General features: G+C 42.9%; 1 protein-coding gene across 4 annotated transcripts in view; it reads right to left on the bottom strand.

Moving 5' to 3' along the window:
* Nucleotides 1-25,456, bottom strand: part of CSF1R (colony stimulating factor 1 receptor) — a 75,517-nt gene that overhangs the window by 47,722 nt on the left and 2,339 nt on the right. Inside the window, exons 1-2 of one of the 4 annotated variants that reach the window (XM_044947464.2) lie at nucleotides 16,272-16,414; nucleotides 14,482-14,589 (exon numbers count right to left, since the gene is read on the bottom strand). The exons of 2 other annotated variants lie outside the window; for them this stretch is intronic. The gene's annotated coding sequence lies outside the window, so the exon portion shown is untranslated. Of the gene's footprint in view, nucleotides 1-14,481; nucleotides 14,590-15,965; nucleotides 15,983-16,271; nucleotides 16,415-25,456 lie in introns of those variants that run through there. One more of the 4 variants, XM_044947465.2, reaches the window with a different exon arrangement.

Raw genomic sequence — 25,456 nt, 5'->3', positions numbered from 1 at the left:
TGGAGAAAAGGGAACCCTCTAACACTGTTGGTGGGAATGTAAGTTGCTACAGCCACTATGGAGAACAGTATAAAAAGTGAAAGTGTTAGTCACTTAGTAATGTTTGACTCTTTGTGACTCCATGGACTATAGCCTGCCAGGCTCCTCTGTCCATGGAATTCTCCAGGTAAGAATACTGGAATGAGCAGCCATTTCTTTCTCCAGAGGATCTTCCCGACCCAGGAATCGAACCTGGGTCTCCTGCATTGCAGGCAGATTCTTTACTATCTGAGCCATCACAGAAGCCCCATGGAGAACAGTACAGAGGCTCCTTAAAAAACTAACGATGAAGCTACCATATGATCCAGCAATCACAATCCTGGGCATTTATTCAGAGAAAATCATACTTCAAAAATAAACATGCACCCTAATGTCATTGCAGTTTTTTACAATAGCCAAGACATGGAAGCAACCTAAATGTCCACTGATGAATAAATAAAGAAGATGTGGTACATATATACAAGGAATATTACTCATCATAAGAAAGAATGAAATAATGCCATTTGCAGCAACACGGATGGTCCTAGAGATTGTCATACTGAGTGAGGTAGGACAGAGAAAGACAAATATCATATGATTTCTCTTATATGTGGAATCTAAAAAAAAATGGTACAAATGAACTAATTTATAAGACAGAAATAGAGTCAGAGATGTAGAAAACAAACCTATAGTTACCAAGGGGGGAAAGGGAAGGTAGGGATTAATTGGGAGTTTGGGATTTACATATATACATTACTATATGCAAAATAGATAATTAATAAGAAGCTACTGTATAGCACAGGGAACTCTATTCAATACTCTGTAATGCCCTATATGGGAAAAAAATCTAAAAAAGAGTGGGTTTATGTATATGTATAGCTGGTTCATTTTTGCTATATAGTAGAACACAGCATGGTAAATCAACTATATCCCAATACAATTATTTGAAACAATAAATGTTTCACTAGGAATGGCTTTTAAAATTAAAAAAAAAAAAAATCCTCAACACAGTTAAGGGCATATACAAAAAAGTCACAGCTTACTCAATGATAAAAGGCTGAAAGGTCCCTCCCCCACCTCTTTACATCAGGAACAAGGCAAGGACACTGGCTCTTGTCACTTCTATTGAATATTGTACTGGAGGTACTAGTCAGAGCAATTGTGAAGAAAAAGAAAGAGCATCCAAATAAAAAGAAATAAAGCCATCTCATTCACAGATGACATAATCCTATACACAGAAAAATTCTAAAGAATTTGTAATCCTCCCCAATCTACTAGGGCTCATAAATGTATTCAGCATAGTTGCAGGATACAAGATCAACAAACAAAACTCAAGCACATTTATATACACTAGCAATGAATCCAGTAAAACAATTGTATTTGCAATAGTATCAAAATGAACAAAATACTTGGCAGCCAAAGAGATATAAGACATAAACACTGAAAAACACAACACACTCAAAGAAACTGAGAAGGCTCAATAAGTGGGGAGATATTTGTATTCATAGATTGGAAGATTTAATGTTGTTAACATGGGCTTCCCAGGTGGCTCAGTGGTAAAGAATCCACCTGCCAATGCAGGAGATGTGGGTTCAGTCCCTGGACCATGGCAACATTCCAGTATTCTTTCTTGGGAAATCCCATGGTCAGAGGAACCTGGCAGGCTACAGTCCATGAGGTCACAAAGAGCAAAACAAAGCTTAGCAACTGAGCAGTCACACACAAAATGAAAATGACAATACTCCCCAAAGTGATCTATAGACTCAACACTGTCCCTGTCAAAATCCCAATAGCCTTTAATGCGTAAATGGAAAAATCTGATTCTCAAATTCATATGAAATTTCAAGAGATGCCAAATAGCAAATAAACCTTGAAAATAACAAAGCTGGATTCACACTTCCCAATATCACAACTTACTACAGAGCTAAAGAAATCAAAACAGTGTGGTATTGGCATAAGAACAGATTCAGAAACCAAGAGAATAAACTTGAGAGTTCAGAAAGAAGCCCTCACATGTACAGCCAATTGATAATCAACAAGGATACCAAGACCAATTATTAGGGAAAATACAGCCTTTTCAACAAATGGTGTTAAGAGAACTGGTATCCACATTCAAAAGAATAAAGTCAGACCCTTACTTCATACCTTATACAAAAATGAACTCAGAATGAATCAAAAGCATAAATACATGGCTAAAACTATTAAATTCTTAGGAGAAAGCATGGGGGGTAAATATCCATGACCTGGATTTGAAAATGTTTTCATTGCTATATTCTTAAAACCGTAAGAGACCAAAAAAAAAAAAAAAGATAAATTTGACTTCATCAAAATGAAACATTTTGGTGCAAAGAATATCAAGAGAGTAAAAAGACAACACAGAATGGCAGAAAATATTTGCAAACCGCTTATACAAGGGTTAAGTATCATATATATTTTCCTCTAGATATATTATCTGTAATTCAACAAAGACAACTCAAATTAAAAGTGACCAAAATAGTTGAATAGATATTTCTCCAAAGAAGATATACAAATGACCAACAAGTACATGAAATGATGCTTAATATCCTTAGTCATTAGGAAAATTCAAATCAAAACTACAGTGAGATACTGCCTCACACCAACTAGGTTGCCCACAATTTTAAAAAAAAATCAGAAAATAACAAGTGTTGGCAAGGATGGGGAAAAACTGGAACCCTTATACAACTCTCAGGAGAGTTTAAAGTGGTGCACCTGCTGCACTCATCAATTTGTGAGTTCTTCAAAAAGTTACATGGAGAATTACCACATGACTGAGTGACTTCACTTTCACTTTTCCCTTTCATGCATTGGAGAAGGAAATGGCAACCCACTCCAGTGTTCTTGCCTGGAGAATCCCAGGGACGGGGGAGCCTGGTGGGCTGCTGTCTATGGGGTCGCACAGAGTCGGACACGACTGAAGTGACTTAGCAGCAGCAGCCAGCAATTTACTCCTGGGTATTACCCAGCAAGGACTCAGTACCGGACATGCAGAGAAGCCAATATTATGGCACTAGCTTTTGGGAAAACAAAGTTTTATTGTGAGGTCAACTGGCAAGGAGATAAGAAGTAAGGCTCTCAAATCTCTTTTCATTCAGGATTTAGGGTGAAATTTAAGGGGTTCTCTGACAGCTCAGTTGGTAGAGAATCCGCCTGCAAAGCAGGAGACCCCGGTTCAATTCCTGGGTCAGGAAGATCCTCTGGAGAAGGGATAGGCTACCCACTCTAGTATTCTTGGGCTTCTGTTGTGGCTCAGCTGGTAAATAATCCGCCTGCAATGAGGGAGACCTGGGTTTGATCCCTGGATCGGGAAGATCCCCTGCAGAAGGGAAAGGCTACCCACTCTGGTATTCTGCCCTGGAGAATTCCATGGATTGTATAATCCGTGGGGTCGCAAAGAGTCGGACAGGACTGAGCGACTTCCACTTAAAGGGGTTCAGGGAAATTTCAAGCTTGGAAGCTGATTGGCTAGTCTCGAATAATCCATATAAGGTATTTGCAACGCTGTCGGAAGGATTCTCACTTTGTAAAGCACGCTGGTGGCAACATTTCTATTCTTTGAGTTTCACAGACTAAATACTCTTGGTTCTGGGGTTACCCTGAAGGCATGGGTTCCCAGCTTGCACATGTGCAGGGCTGTGTTGTCTCCGTAAAATAAAGGTTTGATTCATCAACAACATATTTAAGGAGGCAAAACCAGCTTAACAAGGTGCTATCTCAATTTCCCCCTTTTCCTCTAAGCATGCCAAAGAGGGCTAAAATTCTCAGTAAGGAAAAACTAAAATGTGTCCAGTTGTATAAAATTCCTTTAGGCCAGAGCCAGAGTATGTTCTTCTAGGGTAGAGAGTTTTCCTGCTTTATGCACCCTCGTTTCTCCTTTACCTGCTTGTCTCAACAAGGTAATCAGGGTTGGTTTCATTAAATACATACCTGTATATGTATGTGTGTGTGTGTTTGAATATATAACTTAGTCATAAAAAAGAATAACCTGGCAGCAACCTGGATGGACCTAGAGATTATCATAGTAAGTCTAGTCAGACAGAGACAAATACCACATGATATCATTTATATGTGAGAGCTACAAAAATTAAATATATGAAATTATTTACAAAAGATCAACAGAATCATAGGGTTACCAAAGGGGGGAGGGGGGCATAAATTATGAGTTTGGGATTAATAAACATACTATGCAAAATATATAAACAAAAAGGATCTACTTTATAGCGCTGCTGCTGCTAAGTCGCTTCAGTCCTGTCCGACTCTGTGCGACCCCATAGATGGAAGCACACCAGGCTCCCCTGTCCCTGGGATTCTCCAGGCAAGAACACTGGAGTGGGTTGCCATTTCCTTCTCCAATGCATGAAAGTGAAAACTGAAAGGGAAGTCACTCAGTCATGTCCGACTCTTAGTGACCCGATGGACTGCAGCCTACCAGGCTCCTCCATCCATGGGATTTTCGGCAAGAGTACTGGAGTGGGGTGCTATTGCCTTCTCCGACTTTATAGCACAGGAACTACATTTAATATCTTATATAACCTATAATGGAAAAGAGTACGAAAAAAATACATATATACACACACACATGCATACACATATATCTGAATCACTTTGCTGTACACCTGAAACTAACACATTTTAAATCAACTATACACTAGTAATAATTTAAAAAAGAAAGCCACTTTAAATATAAAGACATAGGTAGCATAAAAGTGTTAGGAGAAGGCTGAATTCATAGCCAACACCTAAAACTTCCATTTTGGGGCTTCCCTCATAGCTCAGTTGGTAAAGAATCTGCCTGCAATGCGGGAGATCCAGGTTCAATTCCTGAGTCAGGAAGATCCCCTGGAGAAGGAAATGGCAATCCACTCCAGTATTGTTGCCTGGAGAATCCCGTGGACAGAGAAGCCTGGCAGGCTACATTCCATGAGGTCAGCAAAGTCAGACACAACTTAGTGACTATACCACCACCAGGATAAAAGTAAAAAAATGGAAAAACGTATTTCATGTAAACAGTAATCAAAAAAGAAAAAAAAGCTAGAGTACTGAATTAATACAAGAAAAAGTAGACATCAGAACAAAGTATTTCTGGGGATACTGAAGGATATCACATAATGACAAAAAAGTCAATTATCCAAGCAGATAATAAGTCTAAATGTATACATACTTTAGAACATTCAAAATACATGAAACAAAACTGATAGAACTGAAAGAAGAGGCAAAAAAATCTGTGATTACAATTCTCTCCCAGTGGAATGAGGTTCCTGACAGTGTACAGAGGAGACAGAGATCAAGACCATCTCCATGGAAAAGAAATGCAAAAAAGCAAAATGGCTGTCTGGGGAGGCCTTGCAGATAGCTGTGAAAAGAAGAGAAGCAAAATGCAAAGGAGAAAAGGAAAGATATAAGCATCTGAATGCAGAGTTCCAAAGAATAGCAAGAAGAGATAAGAAAGCCTTCCTCAGTGATCAGTGCAAAGAAAGAGAGGAAAACAACAGAATGGGGAAGACTAGAGATCTCTTCAAGAAAATTAGAGATACCAAGGGAACATTTCATGCAAAGATGGGCTCGATAAAGGACAGAAATGGTATGGACCTAACAGAAGCAGAAGATATCAAAAAGAGGTGGCAAAAATACACAGAAGAACAGTACAAAAAAGATCTTCATGACCCCAATAATCACGATGATGCGATCAATGACCTAGAGCCAGATATCCTGGAATGTGAAGTCAAGTGGGCCTTAGAAAGCATCACTACAAACAAAGCTAGTGGAGGTGATGGAATTCCAGTTGAGCTATTTCAAATCCTGAAAGATGACACTGTGAAAGTGCTGCACTCAATATGCCAGCAAATTTGGAAAACTCAGCAGTGGCCACAGGACTGGAAAAGGTCAGTTTTCATTCCAATCCCAAAGAAAGGCAATGCCAAAGAATGCTCAAACTACCACACAATTGCACTCATCTCACATGCTAGTAAAGTAATGCTCAAAATTCTCCAAGCCAGGCTTCAGCAATATGTCAACCGTGAACTTCCTGATGTTCAAGCTGGTTTTAGGAAAGGCAGAGGAACCAGAGATCGAACTGCTAACATCTGCTGGATCATGGAAAAAGCAAGAGAGTTCCAGAAAAACATCTATTTCTGCTTTAATGACTATGCCAAAGCCTTTGACTGTGTGGATCGCAATAAACTGTGGAAAATTCTGAAAGAGATGGGAATACCAGACCACCTGATCTGCCTCTTGAGAAATCTGTATACAGGTCAGGAAGCAACAGTTAGAACTGGACATGGAACAACAGACTGGTTCCAAACAGGAAAAGGAGTACGTCAAGGCTGTATATTGTCACCCTGCTTATTTAACTTATATTCAGAGTACATCATGAGAAACGCTGGACTGGAAGAAACACAAGCTGGAATCAAGATTGCTGAGAGAAATATCAATAACCTCAGATATGCAGATAATACTACCCTTATGGCAGAAAGTGAAGAGGAACTAAAAAGCCTCTTGATGAAAGTGAAAGTGGAGAGTGAAAAAGTTGGCTTAAAGCTCAACATTCAGAAAATGAAGATCATGGCATCCGGCCCCATCACTTCATGGGAAATAGATGGGAAACAGTGGAAACAGTGTCAGATTTTATTTTTTTGGGCTCCAAAATCACTGCAGATGGTGATTGCAGCCGTGAAATTAAAAGACGCTTACTCCTTGGAAGAAAAGTTATGACCAACCTAGATAGCATATTCAAGAGCAGAGACGTTACTTTGCCAACAAAGGTCAAGGCTATGGTTTTTCCAGTGGTCATGTATGGATGTGAGAGTTGGACTGTGAAGAAGGCTGAGCGCTGAAGAATTGATGCTTTTGAACTGTGGTGTTGGAGAAGACTCTTGAGAGTCCCTTGGACTGCAAGGAGATCCAACCAGTCCATTCTGAAGGAGATCAGCCCTGGGATTTCTTTGGAAGGAATGATGCTTAAGCTGAAACTCCAGTACTTTGGCCACCTCATGCGAAGAGTTGACTCATTGGAAAAGACTCTGATGCCGGGAGGGATTGAGGGCAGGAGGAGAAGGGGATGACAGAGGATGAGATGGCTGGATGGCATCACTGACTCGATGGACGTGAATCTGAGTGAACTCCGGGAGTTGGTGATGGACAGGGAGGCCTGGTGTGCTGTGATTCATGGGGTCGCAAAGAGTCGGACACGACTGAGCGACTGAACTGAACTGAACTGAACAGGCAGTACAAGTAGAAAGTCAGTAAGAACACAGAAAACCGGACTGAAACTATACAACTACTTGACCAAACTGATATTAATAGAATTCTCCACTTAATAGCAGAATACACATTTTAGAGGCACGTGGAACATTCACCTAGATGTACCATACCTTATGTATATGAAAAAACATTAAAAATTTTTTTAAAGCATACAAAGTTTAAATATGTAAACCATACAAAGTATTTATTACACAATAACAGAACTAAACTTGAAATCATTAACAGGAAGACAACTGGAAAATTGAAATATGTGGAAATTGAACACCACACTTATAAGCAACCCATGAGTCAAAGAAGAAATCACCACATGGGAAATTAGCAATTACTTGTAATGAAATGAAAAAATAATCATGATCTGAGCTTCTAGTTTAAGAAACTAGAGAAAGAACACATTAAATTCATAGTAACTATAAGGAATGAAAGAGGATAACAACAGAAATGAATGAAATTCAGAAAATGTTAAAGAAAGATCAGTAAAGTCAAAGCTGTTTCATTGAAAAAAAAAATTGATAAAGTATCCAAGAAAAATTAAAAAAAAAAAAAAAGAAAGATACAAATTACAAATGTCACAAATCAAAGAGTGGTCATCACCATCAACCCTACCAACACTAAAGGAATAATAAGGGAATACTATAATGCACTCTAGGCATGTAATTTCAACAAGCTAGATAAAATGGACAAATCTCTGGCAAGACAAGAAGATGCTTCTAGCATCACTGAGCTGACTGGTTGCTCCTTGCTGCTGCTGCTATTAAGTTGCTTCAGTCATGTCCTACTCTGTGCAACCTCATAGACAGCAGCCCACCAGGCTCCTCCATCCCTGGGATTCTCCAGGCAAGAACACTGGAGTAGGCTGCCATTTCCTTCTCCAATGCATGAAAGTGAAAAGTGAAAGTGAAGCCGCTCAGTCGTGCCCGACTCTTAGCGACCCCATGGACTGCAGCCTACCAGGCTCCTCCGTGCATGGGATTTTCCAGGTTGCTCCTTAGGGGAGGAATAAAACATGTAAAGCAGGGCTGTACCACCTAAGGTATCTCTGCTAAGCCCAGCCTGCAGCAGAACCCCCAGTTGTCCGGAAGATGCACGAGTGATGCCTACTAAGACCACCAGATCAGCTGCACAAGGTGTAGATGAGAGAGAAATAGCTGTATTATTATTATAGATTTGTGGGGTATTGTTTGTTTGAATGCTATCCAAGAAAAGCTAATAACGTACTGAGCTGGAATAAATGCCAAGGCTGGAAAGGGTTGGGTTTTGTCAGGCAGAGGCAGGGAAGAAAAAAAGAGCATTTAGAAAGAAAGGAACAGCAAAGGCAATTAGCAGACCTGCTAGTCAACCACCAGCAGTTACAGGAGCAGGCAGAGGGCAGCAGAGCCAGGAATCGCTTCCCACCACTGTGCTACAGTCCTCTTTGCTCCCACAGCGCTCACTGTAACATAGTCTCACAGAAAGAGGGATCTACTCTCCCTAGAATGGAAGTCCCTCCACACCCTTCTCCCAAGCAAGCCTCTTTCCCAGCAACAGCCACTGGTTTGAATCGTGCACAAGGTACACCCTTCCTGATGGGGTCTGTGCAGATGCAGGCTCAGCCATGTGTCCATTCATCCATCCATTCAACCAGAGTTTGTGGTTTAAAAAAACAGTCTCATATGCTATTTATTAGGCCGGGGCTTGGGTTTTACCACTTATTCACACATCTCAGAAGTCTTTCCATGCGAGTACATAGAGATCTATACTTCCTTATTTTTTAAATTGCTGTATTGTACTCATGGGATGAATATTTTGTAGTTTTTTTTCACCATTTCTCTACTGAATGGACACTTTAGTTACCTGATTTTTCTCCAAACGATGCAGCAGTGAATATCAGAGTGCCTAAATCACTGTGCCTGTGTGACATCATCTGAGCGGGATCCATTCCTAGAGGCAGGATTGCTGGGTCCCAGGGTAAAGTACAGTAAAATGTGGAGGTGGTGTTCAACTGGCCTCCAAAAAAGGAGTGCAAATGTGCATTCCCGCCAACAGTGTGTGGGGAAACCCAGCTTCACTACTTTCTTGCTGACATTGGCTACTACTGATCTTTAAAAAATGTTCCCAGTCTGATAGAAAAATGTTATTTCATCAATGTTTTAATGTGCATTTCTGAGGTTGATAGTGAAATGAGAAAAAAAAATTTTTGACATGTACATTGGCTATATGGATTTTTTTCTATATTGGTCCATTTTCCCATCTGTTGCCTGTCTTTTACTGATTTGTCAGTACTATTTATATTCTGAATTATGTCTCTGGACCCTATCAGACATGAACTGAAAAAGATACATGTACTCCAATGTTCACTGCAGCACTATTTACAATAGCCAAGACATGGAAGCAACCTAGATGTCCATCGACAGATGAATGGATAAAGAAGCTGTGGTACATGTATACAGTGGAATACTCAGTTCAGTTCAGTCGCTCAGTCGTGTCCGACTCTTTGCGACCCCATGAATCGCAGCACACCAGGCCTCCCTGTCCATCACCAACTCCCTGAGTTCACTCAAACTCATGTGCATCGAGTCGGTGATGCCATCCAGCCATCTCATCCTCTGTCGTCCCCTTCTCCTCCTGCCCCCAATCCTTCCCAGCATTAGGGTCTTTTCCAATGAGTCAACTCTTCGCATGAGGTGGCCAAAGTACTGGAGTTTCAGCTTAAGCATCATTCCTTCCAAAGAAATCCCAGGGCTGATCTCCTTCAGAATGGACTGGTTGGATCTCTTTGCAGTCTAAGGGACTCAAGTGTCTTCTCCAACACCACAGTTCAAAAACATCAATTCTTCGGCGCTCAGCCTTCTTCACAGTCCAACTCTCACATCCATACATGACCACTGGAAAAACCATAGCCTTGACTAGCCGGACCTTTGTTGGCAAAGTAATGTCTCTGCTTTTGAATATGCTATCTAGGTTGGTCATAACTTTCCTTCCAAGGAGTAAGCATCTTTTAATTTCATGGCTGCAATCACCATCTGCAGTGATTTTGGAGCCCAAAAAAAGTCTGACACTGTTTACACTGTTTCCCCATCTATTTCCCATGAAGTGATGGGACCAGATGCCATGATCTTAGTTGCAATGGAATACTACTGAGTCATAAAAAATAACACATTTGAGTCAGTTCTAATGAGGTGGATGAACCTAGAGCCTATTCCACAGAGTGAGGTCAGAAAAAGAAAAACAAATATCGCATATTAACACATATATATAAGTCTAAAGGAATGGTACTGATGGACCTGCTCATAGAGCAGCAGTGGAGATGCAGACACAGAGAACAGACTTATGGACAAGGGTGGAGGAGAAGAGGGAGAGGGTGAGATGAATGGAGAGAGCATCATGGATGCATATACACTAACATACAGAAATATATAGCCAATGGGAATTTACTCTATGTCTGAGGGAACTCCAACTGGGGTTCTGTAATAACCTAGAGGGGTGGGAATGGGCTAAAGGTTGAGAGGGAGATTCAAGAGGGAGGGGATATATGTACACTTATGGTTAATTCATGTTGATATATGACAGAAATCAAACCAATATTGTAAAGCAATCATCAATCAAAAATAAATATTAAAAAAAAGAAAAAATTATTGACCAACCTATACGACATCTCATTGAACTTTCTTTTTTGCTATCTCTATTTACACAAAAGTTTTACTTTACATGTTGTCAAATTTGTTGATCCTTTCATTTCTGGTTTCTGGGTTTCATATCTTGCTGAGAAAGACTGAGCCATTATTGTCTACAGGGCACTTTCATTTCTGTTTTCTCATGAAGGCCTGGGCCACAGGGACTCAGTGAAGTGCATAGGATCTCCACCAGAGATAAGAAAAAGGGTCAGAGAAGGTAAGTGACTTATCTCAGGTCACACAGCAACTTTGGGAAGACTTGAAACCAGAATTGGAGTTCTCAGGGGTCTGGCCCAGATTATCTCTACCAGCTGCCCAGGTCAATTGCCAAATCACTCCCTGCACACTCACAGTTTTCCTAGCAGTTCACCTGTGTGCCTTTTGTTAGAAAGTTGTAGCCCGTGCTTCACTACCAGGGAACAGATTTGCCTCCCTGGGGCACGCAGCAGTCACTGCACTCAGGACCCCAGGAACCTCTGTTCCCTGTCCCCTGACAGGCCTCCCGTGCTGTGGAATAGCCTTTTAGCAGTCCTCCTGGGACCTGGTCTCCCAGCACATCTGGTCATCCTCAATATCATCAGATCTTCAACAACATGCAGAGTCAACAATGTGACATTAACCGTTCCTCAAGTCCACCCAGTTGGAGGGAGCCCCTTCATGTGGTGACGGGCACAATCAGATGCCTTCCAGGGTGAAAAGTCAGAGTTCTCTGTGGCTAGCCAGAGGAAAGGGGCAGGGGCAGAGGGAGGAACCGGCAACATCCAACTGCAAAAGGTTTCTGACCACATGGCTGGAAGCTAATGCTTTATACTACCAGTCAGAGTTCCTCATGGAGCTGGCAAAGGCAGGGACCTCCAAGTACAATCCAGGAGCCCCAGCCTCTGAGTCACACGGGGACCTGTTGAAATACAGATCAGGGCCGTCCCAGGCCCAAAGTGGGAGCCTACACAAGAAACAGGCTTTCTAGGGGATTTCAATGCTTACTTATGTCTGAGGCCACTGCCCTCCAAGGCTTTCAGATAGTCTTGAGGAAACCTGAGAATCTCTTAATATGTAGGAGAGATTTGTGTCTGGTCTCAGGACAGAGTGCTTAGCTCCATGTAATTCAAAGTCCCTGACCTGGATTGGCAGGGACTCTTCCCTGGTGAAGGGTGTTGAGGTGGAGAGGGATATGGCTGGTCAGGGGGGTGGAGGTCACAGTGGTCCCATGGGGTAGCCTCGGCCACCTCAGCAGAACTTGTCCCTGTCCCAGAGATCAGAGGAAGCTGTTTGCCCTGATATTTTCTATCTGGACATTCTTTCCATCTCCTTAGATATACAGATTTTATAACCCTAAACTTTATGTTTCAGCAAAGTGTTTTGAACATTTCATAATCATGAATACCAACCAAAATTGATCAAGAATTAAAAACTCTGACCAGAACCATAATTAACAAAGAGATAAAATCAATCACAAAGAAGTTCCCAACAAAGAAAAGCCCAGGAACAGTTTCACTGGTGAGTTCCATCAAACATTTAAGGAATTAACCTAGATCCATCTCGAATTCATTCAAAAAATAGATGAGGGGATATTTCTCAACTCATTCTCAGAGGCCAGCATTATCTCAACACCAACATCAAATAAGGATATCACAAGAAAAGAAAACTACAGAACAGTATCTCTTAGAAACAAAGATGAAAACATACTCAACAAAACACTAACAAACCAAATCTGAAAGCACATTAAAATGATTATACACCATAACCAAGTGAGCTTTCTCTCAGAAATGCAAAGATGGTTCAACCCATGAAAATCAACTGACCACACCACATCAACAGAACAATAGAATCTCACATGATTAACTCAACTGATGCCAAAAAAGCCCTTAACAAATCCAGCACCCTTTCATAATAAAACATCCAAAAGGCTAGGAATTAAAATGAACATCCTCCACATAAGTAAGGGCTATAAAAAACTCACAGCTAACTCAATGATAAAATGAAAACTCCTTCCCTTACTACACCCTTGCATCAGGAACAAGGCAATGATGCTTGGTCTCACAGCTTCTACAATATTGTACTGGAGGTTCTAGTCAGAGCAATCATGAAGAAAAAGGAATAAAAAGCACCCAAACTGCAAGGAAGAAGTAAAACTTTCTCTAGTCACAAATGACATTATCCAATATACAAAAAACTCCTAAAAGACCATAACCCCCCAAAATATATTAGAGCTAATAAATATATTCAGCAAAGTCACAGGATACAAGACAAAACTCAAGTGTATTTTTATACACGAGCAGTGAATAACCTAAAAAGAAAATTGTTAAAATAATTTTGTATTTACCATAGCATTAAAATGAATAAAATATTTCGGAACCAATTTAACTAAGGAGATTCTGATGTAAACACTGAAAACCACAACACACTGCTGAAAGTATTTAAGAACACTAAATACATTTAAAGACATTGTGTTCACAGATTGGAAAATTTAATATTGTTAAGATGATAATACCCTAAGGTGAACAATAAATTCAGTCTCTATTAAAACCACAATGGCCTTTATGATAGAAATAGAAAAGATGACTCTCAAATTCATTTGGAATTTCAAGAGATGCTGAATAGCCAAATCAATCTTGAAAAAAAAGCTAAACAGAAAAAGGAAACTGGAGTCACACTTCTCAATTTCACAACTTACTACAGAGCTAAAGAAATGAAAACAGTGTGGTACTGGCCTAATAGATTCAGAGGTCAACAGAATTAACTTGAGAGTTCACAAAGAAACCTTCAGTTCTACAGTCAAGTGATTTCCAACAAAATGCGAAGACTTAGAAAAAGAAAAAAGGCCTTTTCATCAAATGCTGTTAAGACAACTAAACATCCACATACGAAAGAATGAAGTCAGACCCATACTTCATAACATAAACAAAAATTGACTCAAACTGATCGAAGACCTAAATATAAAGGGTAAAATTATAAAACTCCTGGAAGAAAGCATATGACCTGGACTTGTAAATGATTTCATAGCTATGTCATCAAAAACACAAGCAACCAAAAAATGAACTGGATTTCATCAAAATTAAACACTTTGGTATGAAGAATCCCATCAAGAAACTAAAAACACGACATGACAGTAAACATCTCTTGCCATATACACAAGGGCTAAGTATTTAGAATGTATCTGTATCTCTCTCCATTAATTATAAAAGAACAGAACTGTAAACCAACAGAAGTCTCCAGGTATAAGCAAAGTGTAAGGATTTGGCAGGACCAGACACATATCCTCTATGATTGTGTTAATGACTCTCAAATACTGTACAAAACAATTTCTGGCTCCAGATTTCTGTATCAGTAGAATTGGAGTGTTCTATGGGGATCCACAGGGTCATATTAACAGGCAATTAAGAAAGGTGGTTATCAGAGGCTTTGTATCTTCCCACAACTTTTCAAAAGGTATTGCATTACATTTGGAGCCTTGGCAGCTGCAGAGTTTAACTTCTCCTGGGTCAGCCCTCTTGGCCCTTCCTGACCTCCCGTCAGCCCATACATCCACTCTTACCTTTTGTAGAATCTGTTCATGGTTCTGGTTGAGGCTGTATCCTGTTTCTAATAGCACAGTGTACAGGGCATAGCATGGGTCTGGGCATTCTTTAATGCCTACTTTCTCCTGTTAGAAAATCATATAATTCTCTTAGTAGATCTCTTCCTCAAAAGGGAATATTCAGGCATATACAGGCATATAGAGAGCTGCCCTTTAAGTGTGGATTTTTTCCCCTCAATTATGTAGATCAGAGGTAGAAACTGGGAAGGGCACACAACAAACACCCTGGGTGGATCTTGATCTTCTAGACCTGAGGGAACTGGTCTCAATTGATGTTGCCTTGCCTGAGGCACAGTAGGCCCTGGGGCAAATTGGGTATAGGATATAGTTTTACATTGCTTCTTCAAATTGATTTTGCAAAATAACTTGGAAAAACCAGTCAAACATTGTACCTATTTACTCTGTTTTTTGGGGCTTCCCTGGTGGCTCAGATGGTAAAGTGTCTGCCTGCAATATGGAAGACCTGGGTTTGATCCCTGGGTCGGGAAGATCCCCTGGAGAAGGCAATGGCAACTCACTTCGGTACTCTTGCCTGGAAAATCCCATGGACAGAGGAGCCTGGTAGGCTACAGTCCATGGGGTCGAAAAGAGTTGGACACGACTGAGCGACCTCACTCACTCACTGTTTATACTGGTTTGCTGCTGCTGCGTCGCTTCAGTTGTGTCCGACTCTGTGCGACCCCAGAGACGGCAGCCCACCAGGCTCCCCCGTCCCTGGGATTCTCCAGGAAAGAACACTGGAGTGGGATGCTATTGCCTTCTCCAATGCATGAGAGTGAAAAGTGAAAGTGAAGTAGCTCAGTTGTGTCCGACTCTTAGCGATCCCATGGACTGCAGCCTACCAGGCTCCTCTGTCCATGGGATTTTCCAGGCAAGAGTACCGGAGTGGGTTGCCATTGCCTTCTCCGTTTAATCCACATCAAATGTAGGTTACAAAGGGAAAGGGCAAGTCCCTTTGTGTAGAACACACAGACACAGCATCACACCATGGGGCCCACAAGCAGGGCAGGGGAGACCATATTTTTGCCTGGGAGCAGCAACCTGAACCCCAGGAAGGTCACTACAGAAGGCTGGGGAGCCAGGAGCACCCTCACCCAACCCAGTTTCAGCCCCTGCTTCAGCTCAGTTCCCATTTCCTGTGCCTCTCCCTCCCCCAGCTCCTTATGAAGAGCTCCAGGAGCTAAGACGACTAAGGAGAGGATCCTGTCCCTTGGGGCATGTGCCCCACGTCTGGGAGAAGAAATATACACCACTGAACAGCGGGCACATGGGAGGGGGAAGGGACGCCAGGGAGAGGCACACACCCCAGGAAGTGGATGGGCCGAGCCCCCAGCCAGCTCTGAAGCAGGCACTGCTTTAACAAAAGAAGAAAATCATACAACCAAAGGGAGGGTAAGGGGTAGAAGGCGAAGAGTCATCCCCTTTGTATGCAGGAGCCTTACCTCTGCCCTTCATCTTGCTTCCTCCATTTCTTTTTCCCAGTCTGAGTATTCAGTTTCCTCCCTTCCTCTTACTCCCCTGCTCTGACATTCCCTCCAAGTTCTCGGCACATCTACTGGGAGCTGCTCTAGAGGGACCCTGGGGTCCTGCCTGGTGCTGCCTCAGCCTGAGTCTCTGGTGCTCTGGCTGCCAGCCAGGGCTGTGGTGGGCTGATCCCTTCCCCCAAGCTCGCCTGCTTCTCACTCCCCCACCCCCACCCCACCCTCTGGGTGGCAGCGCTTCAGCTCCAAGGTTAGGCCTGTACCTACCTACTCTTGAGCTGATAAAGGAAGGACAGAAGTTTATCCACAGAAGAAAGTTGAGCCCTTAGAGAGGCTGGGCTCTGCAGCTGGCTGACTCAGTTTCCTCTGATGTAGTGCTCAAAAGAGTTTATTCCTCAGCCAGCAAAACCCTAGAAGAGCCTGGAACAACTGCCTTCATCAAATGCCTGCCGCTTCTCTCCAGTCTTTACTGATTGGACCTTATCTCAACCAGCAGTGTTCTCAGAGACTGCAGGCAGGTCTGCAAGACTCTGCAAAGTTGGCTGCACCTGGGAAACCTGTGCATTCACAGGAGGGAAAGGGAAGCCCCAGTGCCGGGAGTCGGCATATTGCATATTGAGTGCATATTGCATATTGAGTGCAGCACTTTCCACAGCATCATCTTTCAGGATCTGGAATACCTCAACTGGAATTCTATCACTGCTGGGAGCAGGAGCTCCGCCCATGGCAAAGGTCATGAGGAAGGAGGCTCCGCATAGGCAAAGGCGGGATTCAGCCTCAGGCGTCCCCCTGGAAATTCTCGAGCATCTACCCCCAAACCAGAGTCTGCCTACTTTCGGCTTTGTGCTCTCACCTACACCTCTGACTTTACGGGGGCTGTCCCCTACTACCTCCCTCTGAAAAAAGAGTTAGCTTACAGCTCCAGTTAATAATTCCTGGGTGTGACAGTGTTTCAACCTAAAAACTCCTTTGGAAATCCTCTAGCCTGCCTGAATAGGTTTTTCCGGCCACATGTGATTGTTCAGAGCCCCCCAGCTGTGAGAGGCAGGAGATGTTCTAAACTGTCTAAACACAGATTCCTTTGAGTAGTTAAAAGATTGATTAGAAATTGTATTGGTGAAGGGTTTTTCACTTATTGGGCCAATGTTTGCTGCTAAGTCTCCATACTCCGTACCTACTGTGTCCTTGGCAGTGTATTGATTGATATAATGGGTGTATAGAAATGTAAGTAGTAGCCTCAATGTTTGTAACGTTGGACCCTTGAGTTAATTCTTTTCTTGATTGAGCCCACCTCACCTTTGCCCTATAGGAATGCAGCTTTGTCCAATGCTTTTTTGGAGGCTGGTGCCTGACTTTGGAATAATCACCTTTAGAGAAAGATAAGTTTCTTAAAATGTTAACAGGCCTCCGGGCCAGAAGATGATGTAATTCACCTGAACTTTTGCATATGATATGTTTGAAAGCCTGGCTTCGATTAGAACCAGGAACTGCTGTCCTTGCATGTCTCCACCCCTTCCCCCATTATCCTCTATGCACAACTTTAGGTATAAAAACTACTTTGGAAAATAAAGTGCGGGCCTTGTTCACCGAAACTTGGTCTCCCCATGTCGCTCTCTCTCTCAAATTCTGGCTAAGTCTCCATCTGGAGCGCGGAACCCGCCATGCTTGCTAATTATGCCTGGGCTTCTAAGATCCGACTGGGGAGGCCTCAGTGTCTCCTCTCCTTTGGGAGAATGGAAGGACGCCTGCGGCCTACGTAAGTGGTGCAAACTTCTTGTCTTGAAGTTTTATTGGTCTCCCGCATAAACCAAGCTACTCAGCCTCTTTTCTCCACTGAATTTTCCTACTGAGCTATCCTCATTGTATTACTCTTTATATCTTTGATAAATATTTATAAATAAATAGGTCGCCTATGCCATCTCTCCTTCGAATACCCTGGATCAGCCGGGGCTGGACCCCCGCACCCCAGGACTTGACACATCTGTGGCTCTGAGCACTCTGTTCCTTTATAGGCAGCACCTGCTTTTTTATAGGCAGCACTTGCCCCTCAACTGCTCTCCACCTTAGTGCTGCTTCTGAGGGGTTAGCTGGCCCCTGAGAATGCACATTTACAGAGAGCATGAGAACAAGCAACCCCTAAGTCAAAGGCTTAGTCAATATCCCAGGTTTCAAATCTGAGAGCTGCAAACAGTCTGTGGGTTTCAAGTCTCCAGGCTTGAAATGGCCTTCCCTCACTCCCCCATAAAAGCAGAGGAAACTCAGATAGCCTCAAGAAGTGTGAGAGAGAAAACAAGAACTTGAGGATTTAAGATCCAGTTTCATCTCCTAGCATGCTTTCTGGAAAGCAGCAAGCAAATGTAGTAGTGAAAACAAAGTGAAAGCGAAGTCGCTCAGTCGTGTCCGACTCTTTGTGACCCCATGGACTGTAGCCTACCAGGCTCCTCCATCCATGGGATTTTCCAGCCAAGAGTACTGGAGTGGGTTGCCATTTCCTTTTCCAGATCTTCCTGACCCAGGGATTCAAGCCAGGTCTCCTGCACTGTAGGCAGACGCTTTACCGTTTGAGCCACCAGGGAAGTCCAGCTTAGCTGTATGAATTCCCTAAAGAAGCCACAGAGGAGAATGGGCAGTCTCAAAGATGACCAGATTGCATTCGAAGGTTCTTTTAAGGAGGAGGGCTGTCGGAACTGTAGCCTCAAATCATGGGTGCTGCCTGGCCACCAATGAATCCATCCTGGCAGTTCTGAGACTGTAGCCAGTGTGGTCAGAGGCTCCTGAGAGTTTCCCCGAGTGCTGTGGGCAGGCTTCCCATTGCAGGGGAGCCTAGGAGAGTCCAGACTCTGTCTCACTACCTGGAAAACTTCCCCCATGAGGAGGCAGGTGAAGGAGGTAGCTGTATCCCCTTGAAGAAACCAAAGTGAGGAAGGAGCTGTCTGAGACTCAGTCAGGGCTGACTTTGAGAGGGGAATTCAGGAGCATACAGTTTGAAATACTCAAGCCCTCCCTCCCTTTCTGAGTACGTAGGGGCTTAATCTTCCTGGTAGAAGACCACAACATTTTACCTCCCCAGCAGACATCAAAAACAAGCTCATCTTGGCATCTGGGAAATTTCCAAGTAGGAAACATTCAGTCTAAGACCCCACATGGCTCGTGGCCTTAGCACCACCACAATCTTTGTTCCTCAAGGCAAACTTTCCTTTATGGATACAGACACACTTAAAAGCCATTCGATGCTAATGCTCTGCTTGTTTGGCTCATGCAAAAGAGGGTTAAAATTCTCAGTGAGGAAGAATGAAAATGTGCCCAGCTATATAAACTTCCTATAGGCCAGACACAGGGATGTTCTTCTGGGGTGAATTTTCCTGTTTTTTGCTCCCTCATTTCTCCTTTACCCGCTTGTCCCAATGAGGTGATCAGGGCTGGTTTCGTTAAGAATACACACCTATATCAATACCTCCGACAATCATATTAAACACAGGTGAAAACTCCTGACATCTCTGTAAGGCAAGCTTAGCCAGGGAGCAATGGGTTTATCCCCTGAAATCAGAGGACCCCCATTAAAATCAGGTTTAAGAAAGTTTGCTGCTACTGCTGCTGCTAAGTTGCTTCAGTCGTGTCCGACTCTGTGCGACCCCATAAAGGCAGCCCACCAAGCTCCTCTGTTCCTGGGATTCTCCAGGCAAGAATACTGGAGTGGGTTGCCATTTCCTTCTCCAATGCATGCATGCATGCTAAGTCGCTTCAGTTGTGTCGACTCTGTGTGACCCTAAGGATAGCAGCCCACCAGGCTCCTCTATCCACAGGATTCTCTAGGCAAGAATACTGGAGTGGGTTGCCATTTGCTACAGTCATCCAAACACCAATCTCAATTAGCCAGTCCTAACAAAGAAAACAGTCAGATGGGGACCAATGCAAAGGCGGGGATCCAACCCAGGGTCTGGAACTTGAAACTGATGGATCCTTTGCATAAGTCAGTGGCTTTAACCTTCTATGTTGTCTCCCTTGGGGTAGAACTCTAACCAACAATGTGGGGTCATTAGGCGATGTAGGCACAGGTGCATTTTAGCAAGGTTACTCACCGCAAAGACATCTGAGGTAGGAGCTGTTTCTTCTCTCAAAATTAAAATGAGCACTGAGGAGCCTGGAGAGCCAGAGCAGGGAATAGGAACCCAACAGCTGACTGTCTACACAAATTTGCTCTAGGCGGCTTCTCAGGAGCTGAGGGAGGGCCTACACTATGCCAGGGGCTACAGTGCCTCTAGACACTAAAAGAATAATAAGGGAATGCTATGAAACGCTCGAGGCACATCAACAAGCTAGATAGAATGGACAAATCTCTGGAAAGACAAGAAGATGCTTCTAATATTACTGAGCAGGCCTGTTGCTCCTAAGAGGAGGAAGAAGAACATGTAAAGCAAGGCTGCACCACCTAAGGTATCTCTGCTAAACCCAGCCTGGAGCAGAACCCCCAGTTGTCCTGTGGGTGCATGAGTGATCCCTACTGATCTACTAAGGCCACCAGATCAGCTGCACAAGGTGGAGAGGAGAGAGAAAGACATGTTGTGTGTTTTGTTGTTTTTTTTTTTAATTTTTATTGTGAGATGTGGGGGTTTGTTTGCTTGAATGTGGTACAAGAAAACCTAACTAATAATGTATTGAGCTGGGATAAGTGCCAAGGCTGGGGAGGGTTGGGTTTTGCCATGCAGAGGCAGGGAAGAAACAAAAAAAAAAAAAAAGAGGATTTAGAAAATGAACAGCAAAGGCAATTAGCAGACCTGCTAGTCAACCACCAGCAGTTACAGGAGCAGGCAGAGAGCAGCACAGCCAGGAATCCCTTCCCACCACTGTTCTATAGTCCTCTTTGCTCCCACAGCACTCACCATAACATAGTCTCACAGAAAGAGGGATCTACTCTCCCCAGAATGGAAGTACCCCCACACCCTTCTCCCAACCAAGCCTCTTTCCCAGCAACAGCCACTGGTTTGAATTGTGGACAAGGTACACCCTTCCTGATGTGGGTCTGTGCAGATGCAGGCTCATCCATGTGTCCATTCATCCATCCATTCAACCAGAGTTTGTGGTTTAAAAAAAATAGTCTCATATGCTATTTATTAGGCTAGGTGCTTGGGTTTTATCACTTAACCATATATCTCAGAAGTCTTTCCATGTCAGTACCTAGAGACCTACCTCCTTGTTTTTTTAATTCCCTTATCATATTCATGATGTGAATATTCCTTTTTTTCACCATTCCTCTACTGGATGGACACTTTAGTTAACTGATTTTTCTCCAAACAATGCTGCAGTGAACATCAGAGTGCCTGAATCATCGTGCATGTGACATCATCTGAGCGGGATCCATTCCTAGAGGTGGGATTGCTGGGTCCTAGGGAGAAGTCAATGGCACCCCACTCCAGTACTCTTGCCTGGAAAATCCCATGGATGGAGGAGCCTGGTAGGCTGCAGTCCATGGGTCACTAAGAGTCAGACACGACTGAGCGACTTCACTTTCACTTTTCACTTTCATGCATTGGAGAAGGAAATGGCATCCCACTCCAGTGTTCTTTCCTGGAGAATCCCAAGGACGGCGGAGCCTGGTGGGCTGCCGTCTATGGGTCGCACAGAGTCGGACACGACTGAAGCGACTTAGCAGCAGCAGCAGCAGGGTTAAGTACAGTACAATGTGGAGGTGGTGTTCAACTGCCCTCCAAAAAAGGCGTGCAAATGTGCATTCCCGCCAACAGTGTGTGGGGAAACCCAGCTTCACTGCTTTTTTGCTGACGTTGGCTATTACTGATCTTTAAAAATATTCCCAGTCTGATAGAAAAATGTTATTTCATTGAGATTTTAATGTGCGTTTCTAGGTTGATGGAGAAACGAGAAAAAAAATTTTTTGACATGTATATTGGTTGTTTGGATTTCTTCTATAGATATTCTTGGCCAATTTTTCCATTTGTTACTTGTCTTTTATTGATTTGTTGACACTATTTATATTCTGTATTATGTCTATTAACCCTATTATCAGATATGCTGAATATTCTCTACCAGGCTACCATGTCTCTTTCAACTTTCTTTTTTGCTATCTCTGTTTACACCAACGTTTTACTTTTTACGTTGTCAAGTGTGTTGGTGTTTTCATTTCTGGTTTCTGAGTTTTGTATCTTGCTGAGGAAGGCTGAGCCACTAATTGTCTACAGGGCACTTTCATTTCCATTTTCTCATGCAGCCCTGGGCCACAGGGACTCAGTGTGGTACTTAGTATCTCCACCAGAGACAAGAAAAAGAAGGGTCAGAGAGGGTAAGTGACTTATCTCAGGTCACACAGCGACTTTGGGGAAAACAGAGCCGGAATTAGGATTCTCTGAGTCTCAGGGCCAGGCTGCCACTCCTGACAGCTGGGATCAATGGATAATACCACTCCTCACGCACTCCCAGCATTCCTGGTAGGTCACCTGCATGTCTATTGTTAGAAAGTTATAGCACGTGCTTCCCTCAGGGCACCCATCAGTCGTGATAAGCATCTGTCACGACCCCCAGATACCTCTGTTCCCTGTGCTCTGACAGGCCTCCAGGGATGTGGGACCTCCCCTGAGCCCCCAGAAGCACCGTGTCTCCAGGTCAAGCTCTTTGGTCCCTTAGCGGTCCTCGTGGGACCTGGTCTCCCAGCACATCTGGTCAGTCTCACCCTCGTCAGATCTTAAACAATATGCAGGGTCACCAATGTGACATTAATATTTTCGTGTCCCACCCAGTTGGAGGGAGCCCCTTTGTGTGGTGACAGGAGCACAGTCAAATGTCATGAGGGGACAGGATGGAGAGTCTTTGAGGGCTTCGTGAGCAGTGGCTTTGGAGCTGGTCCTTGGGGCAGTCATTCAGGCAGAAAGGAAATCCAGAAGACTGACTGGCATGAGGGCATAGGGGACAAAAAGTCAGAGTTCCTCATGGTAGGCCAGAGGAAGGGTGCAGAAGTAGGGGTAGGAAGGGATGACGTCCAAGAGCAAAGAGTCCCTGAGCAGGTGGCCAGGAGCTTAGGCTTTATGCTACAGGCCACGGTTCTTCCTGGGAGCTGGCAGACAGGGGACCTCCAACTACATACAGTCCAGGAGCCCCAGCCTCTGAGTCACAGGGTGACTTGTTGAAATGCAAATCAGGGCCATTCCAGACCCAAAGTACAAACCTGCACAGGAAATAGGCTTTCTAGGAGATTCTGATGCTTACTTATGTCTGAGGCCACTGTCCTCCAAGGTTTACAGATGGTCTTGAGGAAACCCAAGAATCTCTAAGATGTAGAATTTTGTGTCTGGTCTCAGGACAGGGTGCTCAGCTCCATGTAGCTCAAACAAAGTCCCTGACTTGGACCTCAACACCCTGGTGGAGGGTGTTGAGGTAGAGAAGGGATGTGGCTGGTCAAGGAGTTGGAGGTCACAGTGGCCCTGAGGGGTGGCCTAGGCCACCTCAGCTGAATGTGTCCCTGTCCCAGAGATCAGAGGAAGCTGTTTGCCCTGTTATTTCTGTCTATCCAGACGTTCTTTCCATCCACCTAGATATACAAATTTTATAATCTGGCTGTAATGCAGGAGACCTGTGTTCAATCCCCGGGTCAGGAAGATCCCCTGGAGAAGCAAATGGCAGTCCAATATTCTTCCCTGGAGAATTCCATGGACAAAGGAGCCTGCAAGCAACAGTCTATGGGGTTGCAAAGAGTGGGACATGACTAAGTGACTATCGCTCACTCACCCAATCTTAATGTTTTAGCAAAGTGCTTTGTGCCTTTTGCAATCATGGATACCAACTGAAACTGATTAAGAACTAGAAATTCTGACCAGAACCATACTAGCAAAGAGATTGAATCAATCATCAAATACCTTCCAACAAGGACAAGTCCAGGACCAGATGGTTTCACTGGTGAGTTATTTCAAACATTTAAGGAATTAACCTGTATCCTTCTTGAACTCATTAAAAAAAAAAAAAAATAGAAGATGAGGGAACACTTCTCAACTCATTCCAGGAGGCCAGCGTTATCTCGATCCCAACATCAGACAAGGACTTCACAAGAAAACTACAGACCAATATACCTTAGAAAAAGAGATGCAAACATACTCAACAAAATACTAGCAAACCAAATCTAACAGCATATTAAAATGATGACAGCATATTAAAATAAAGAGCCACACTATGACCAAGTGGGCTTTATCTCAGAAATTCAAAGATGGTTCAACACATGAAAATCAACTGATTCCACCACATCAACGGAACAACAACAGGCTCTCATATGATTTACTCAACTGATGCAGAAAAAAAGCCCTTAACAAATCTAGCATGCTTTCATAATAAAACATCCAAAAGTCTAGGAATTAAAATGAACATCCTTCACATAATTAGGGCATATATTACAAAAAAAAACACACAGGTAATTCAATGAAAAAAGACTGAAAACTCCCTCCCCCACCACACCCTTACACTGGGAACAAGGCAAGGACACCTGCTCATACCTCTTCTATTCAACATTGTATTAGGGGTCCTAGTCAAGCGATCATGGAAAAAAAAAAAAAGGTGCCCAAATTAAAAGGAAGAAGTAAAACTTTCTCTATTCACAGATGACATAATCCTATATATAGATAAACCCTAAAGGATCTACTATCCCACAGAGCAAAGTCACAGTATACAAGACCAACATACAAAACTCAAGTGTATTTCTACACACAAGCAGTGAACAACCTGAAAAGAAAAATTTAAGAATAATTGTTTTTCAATAGCATCAAAATGAGTAACATATTTGGGAACCAATTTAACCAAAGAGATGCAAGACCTAAACACTGAAAACCACATAACACGGCTGCAAGAAATTAAGAACACTAAATGAATTTAAAGACATCTGGGTTCACATAATGGAAGATTTAATACTGTTAAGACGACAATACCTCCAAGTGATTAGTAAATTCAGTATCAAAACCCAGGTGTCCTTTATTACAGAAGTGGAAAAGATGATTCTTAAATTCATATGGAATCTTAAGGGATGCTGAATAGCCAAATCAATCTCGAAAAAATAACAAATAAAGATGAAATTGGAGTCACAATTTTAAATTGTACAACTTACTACAAAGCTAATGAAATGAAAACAGTGTGGTACTGGCATAAGAACAGATTCAGAGATCAATGGAATAAACTTTATAATTCAGGTAAAAAAAACCTTCACATCTACAGCCAGCTGATTATCAACAAGGATGTCAAGACCATTCAATGGGGAAAAGCAGTCTTTTCAACAAATGGTGTTAAGAGAACTGAATATCTACATACAAAAGAATGAAGTCAGATCCTTATGTCATACCATATACAAAAATTAACTCAACATGGATCGAAGGCCAAACTATAAGAGGCAAAACTATAAAACTCTTAGAAGAAAGCATATGACTAAGTGATTTCATAGCTATGCAATCAAAACCACAAGCAACCAA

The sequence above is a fragment of the Bubalus bubalis genome, chromosome 9 (assembly GCF_019923935.1).
Source record: "Bubalus bubalis isolate 160015118507 breed Murrah chromosome 9, NDDB_SH_1, whole genome shotgun sequence".
NCBI classification, from domain to species: domain Eukaryota; kingdom Metazoa; phylum Chordata; class Mammalia; order Artiodactyla; family Bovidae; genus Bubalus; species Bubalus bubalis.
This window is presented reverse-complemented; position numbering and strand designations above follow the sequence as displayed.